Genomic DNA, 4,880 nt, shown 5'->3' with positions numbered 1-4,880 from the left:
AGTATCCACTAGTGAGATGTGCAAGGGGTTAATATTTTCTGTGTTAACTATTTTTCATTGTGTGGGTTTTTTAGTGTACATCTTTGTTATTATCTAATTCATGCGGATCATTAGGGAATTATCGTTTTTGTTAAAAGTTAACAATTATGAAATATATAGAATGCATGAGGACAATAATATATAGAATGCATGAGAACGCTTATATAGAATGCATAAGGGCAATGCTATTTTGCAATTGAATCAAGATAATTAGAAAATTGTAAAGTAAATCATTTCCAAAGAATATTAATTATTGTTGACACAAAAAAGAAGGGGCCCCGCAAGTCAACTGAGCACTTAAACCATAAAACTTGACATTACTGAAAATTAATCACCACATGCCACAGTAATAAAACCCATTTTTTAAGTCACTTAAGCCAACAATAGTTTATTAATTGTTTCCTTAATAATTGTGTATTTACAAAACATTTAACAATTTTATTTCATGTCACAGTAATAAAGGCCATTTTTAAAGTCACTAAAGCCAACAATAATTTATCAATTCTTTCCTAAGTAATTTTGCATTTACGGAACACTTCAAAAGCAAATAATTAACCACAAAAAAAGCAAATAATTAACCACAAAAAACAGACAATTAACCACAAATAATTAACTTCCATAAGCTTCACTTTTTACACCATCAATTACCAATTCGGTCAACATGTCCAGTAAATGCACCAAAACTATATCAGCTACAAACAAACAAAACAGACAATTTGTGAGAACCCGTAATTTTCTTAATTGCTAGGTTTTATTTCTTTCAATTGCACGCTTTTTCACATTTTATTGATACGAAAAATTTTAAAAATAATTTTTATGAGTAAATATAGTTTTTAAATTATTTTTCTAGTATAATTTAGTTTATAAGATTTTAAGAGTGTATACCGGATGTGGGACCCACTAGTGCGGTAAGTTCGATAAAATTCGGCCAATTAGGTTATGTTTTGTATACAGGAATTAATTTACTAGGTGTTAGTAAGATAAGGGAAAGAATTGGAGGATAGGAACATGATTTGGCAAAGATTAGTGAGAGAATGACCAAGATGGTGCCAAGTGACAAGACACTAACCATGTAACTTATTTGACCAAAGAATTTGATGAATTAAAACCATTTTGTTTTTGCTCCATTTCCTTCATAAGCTGGCCGGCCATCTTGGAGCAGCAAAGGAGAAGAAGAAACTCCATTTTCTTGCTTTTTACTCTTAGTTTAATCTTAGGAAAAAACAAATTAAAAGTGAAGGAGTGAGTTAGTGAGTGAAATCCATCCAACTCTAGTGTGTGATCTTCAAGCCTTGAAGCTTTTGGTTGGTGGTTGTTTTGGGTGACTTAATCAACTTGTAAGAGAGGTATGTGATCTTTAATCCTTGCTTTTATGGTGTTATATTAAGTATTTAAAGATTTGAGGGTAAACTAGGAGTTGTATGGATGCTTCCTATGGCTAAATCTCTTGAATTAGTGAAGTGGTAGTTGGGTTGGTTAAGTGGCCTGCCATGTGTTTGATTAATTGTTAAAGTTTTGATTCATGGTTTTAGTTAGAGTTAACACTTGGTATGTTGGTTAAGAGGAAAGCAATGAAAGGATGAAGCAAGAAAAGTAGTGGCATGCACTAATAGCCCAAATTTCAGATTTCTGGAAATTCAAACTTCAGTTCTGCCCGGTTCCCGTTTGTGATGTTAGAGGCTGAATTAGGCTTAGTACAAAACATAAAAGTTGTAGAGAATGATGTTTTGTAATTGACTACAAAATTTCAGCCCAATCGGAGCAACGTATCCTATGAAAAGACTGAAATACCCTTGCTGCCCCATTTCTGTCCGAAACTGATAATCAGCTTCTGTAATTGGTTAGTTTGACCGGGAATACTACTGATTTGGTTGTCAATGTCTTCTTAAGAATTATAGTCTTGTATCTTAGCTTTCAAATGGCTTTGGAATTACCTGAATCGGAGTTGTGTGTGCTGAGATATGCTTGAATGAATCAGGACGGCTAGTGGAATTTCACAGTGAGCTTCGAACTGGAAAATCTGGGGTTGTTTTGGTACCTTTGACCTAGTTAGGATGAGAACTAGACTGAGTGGTCTTCATCAAAGTTATAGCCCTCTGTCTTAGATTCGAAACGGTATAACTTGTACTTCAATCCAATTAGCGTAGTTTCGGTTAGGTCCAATACGCTAAGTAGCGGTGAATCTGCCTTTTTGGTTTCCTAGCTTAAAGCTCATTTCCGGTCATTTTCCTAACTAAATCTTGTACTTGAATGACTTTGAGCCTATTGAACGGCTGTTGTGATGAATTTATATTCCGTATGACTTTGGGATTGATTGAAGAAAATAATGAAGCCATAAGTGGTTGGGAAAATAGGTAAATACAGAGGGCATGCTGCCCAAAATTTTAGGGCTATGCGATTCCTTCAATTGAGTTGATTTTAGTACAAATGAAGGGTTTTGGGGTTGTTTGTAACCCTAGGACCAACTGTTATCTTTTGCTCAAAAGTCATATTTTATTCTTTTGTACTAGTACTTAACCTGAAAAGACGTACGACATGTAGTCGAGCCTCACTTGTACATTCCGTTTACTCGATTTTGAATGTGAAACCTTCAATTGTTTTACTTTGATGACTTTAGGGTTTCTTGGCGATTAAAGCTAGTTTGAAGTGAAAACTTTTGAAGTATCTGTACTTGAACTAGTAAGTGTACCACTCCCCTCATTTGTTGCTTAACTTGATTTCTGCACTTGCAATCTGTGATCTGAATGATTGTACTATCTGTTTATTCTGTTTGAGACGAGGGTGTACTTTATCACACTCGTTCTCTTATTTGTCTGTATATCTACTGTCTGTCTGTATACCTCCTTACTGTGTATAATCTGTTATCTGTATCTGAGTCTGTTCGGACGTCGTTTGGAGGTTGGTATCCAACGACCTTTCTGTGACATTTGAGCTCAACACCTGTGGCTAGTTACTCGAGTCGGGCCGGCAAGGGCCTGGTCGATTAGATAACGAACCACGGTAGTCTGTTTTGGGAATCTTTGGGTATTGAGACTCTTGATTCCGGTATACTCGAGTATTACCACTTCTGTTTCTGTTGAGGTGTTCGGGCCTGGTAGGGGTATGTTTGGTCGACAGAAATTGGTGTAAAGTGGGGTCTACGGACATGTCGGTTCTAAATACGTTGACGGAGAGTCAACGGGTTCGGATCAAGTACTGCAAAAGGGAATCTGGTTCCTGAGAGCCACCTGTATCCTTCCTATTGGAATCATTGTGTCTAACTATTTTACTTTATATCTGGCATGTGTACCTGATTTGTTAAACGTGAGATGTTATGATTTTACTGCTATATGTCTGGTACCTCATTGGGCATAAGCTCACCCCCTTCCCATTATTTTGTTTTCCTTACAGGGTTCCATGTTTTGAAACCAAGATTTTTGGAAGAAAAGAGTTGAGCTAGTTGTAGGACTTCTCTTGCTTATGCTCCTCCGTAACTGAAATTCTAATTGTATTTTGTGTAGCGTGAATACTTTGGCTTGTATTTTGTGTAGCGTGAATACTTTGCCTTGTATTTTGGTTCATTTGTTCAAAACTCCGATGTAAAGGTATGTATAAGTGTTTAATCGATGTCCCGTACTTCCGTATGGTTTGGTAAGCTCTGTTTTAACTTTTGGTGGTCTTCAGTTGTTCGTTTTCGTTGGGTTTTCGCGCGTACTATAGGGTTTGTGAGGTTCGACTCCGTAGTCCTAGCAAGATTTGGGCAGGCGGTCTGCTTAACCCTTTGGTTCGTCTTAGGGGGAGGTGGGGCTGTCACACAATTGACGAAAATAGCCCGGACATCCAATAACAATTACAGGATAACCGCTTGACAAAAAAGCAATATTCATAGGGCAACTCTTTCTTTTATATTGTTAGGTTCAAGGGCCAATCTTTGGGGGGCAAATAGGGGCCCCCGTCCCCCACCCAAAGTCCTCCAAGATTATTTTTTTCTCCCCTAATCTTTTGTAAGTTTTTAGTGATATCCTCGATAAGTAAGAATTTTTGCCCCCTCAAAAATTTTAAAACTTTTATGCTAACTCCAAATTATATTTGTAGATGAAGTTTGCCTCTCAAGCTAAATGTTCTGGTTCCTTTATTGTATCCATTTGTGGTTTGAATTTGATTAATGCTTTTCTTTGATCATTAGCTTACTCATGTTGCTGATATTTGTAACTTATTTTTCTTTTTCTTTTTTATCACTCAACTTATCATGGGCCTGTTTGGAAGGTGAATTTTTTGGATGTTTGTATAAAACTTTATTGTAGATCACTGTAGAAGTTGTAGAAAAACTTTTGTAAGATAAAAAGTTTTTTCCTTTTCATTTTCTTTCTTTCTTTTTCTTTTTTCTTTTCCTTCCTCCCTTCCCGTTTCTTCTCCTTCCCCCTTCCCTCCGCTGTTCCCTCTCTCGAGTTCTCCATGGCAGCAACTTTCCTTCTGCCTTTGTTTTTTTTTTTTTTTGCTTTTTTTCTTTTCCATGGCAGCCACCTTCCTTCCCCACCATCCCTCTTTCTCCCTCTCCCTCTCCCTCTCCCTCTCCCTTCCTTCCCCTGCTGCCCCTCCCCTTCCCCTCTCCTCCCTTTCCCCGCCACCTTCCCTCTCCCCCTTCGCGACGCATTCTGGTCGCACCTCTCCCCATCCCCTTCCTTCCCCCGCCGCCCCTCCCCTTCCCCTCTCCTCCCCTTCCCCGCCACCCTCCCTCTCCACCCTGGTCTGGCCCCTCTCCTTCCCCTCTCCCCTTCCCCCGCCGCCCCTCCCCTTCCCCTTCCTTCCCCCGCCGGCCCTTCCCTTCCCCTCTCCGCCCCTTCCCCGCCACCCTCCCTTTC

General features: G+C 38.8%; 1 long non-coding RNA gene across 1 annotated transcript; it reads left to right on the top strand.

Annotated features, from left to right (window-relative positions):
• The first annotated feature begins 1,187 nt into the window (after nt 1–1,187).
• On the top strand, nt 1,188–3,565 carry LOC140006230 (uncharacterized). The gene is made up of 3 exons (XR_011813870.1): nt 1,188–1,385; nt 2,657–2,718; nt 3,430–3,565. It is a non-coding gene; the product is annotated as an uncharacterized lncRNA (long non-coding RNA).
• The last annotated feature ends 1,315 nt before the right edge of the window (nt 3,566–4,880 follow it).

The sequence above is a fragment of the Coffea arabica genome, chromosome 1c (genome assembly GCF_036785885.1).
Source record: "Coffea arabica cultivar ET-39 chromosome 1c, Coffea Arabica ET-39 HiFi, whole genome shotgun sequence".
In the NCBI taxonomy this organism is placed as follows: Eukaryota; Viridiplantae; Streptophyta; class Magnoliopsida; order Gentianales; family Rubiaceae; genus Coffea; species Coffea arabica.
The sequence above is the reverse complement of the archived record's forward strand: the minus strand, read 5'-3'. Positions and strand labels throughout refer to the sequence as shown.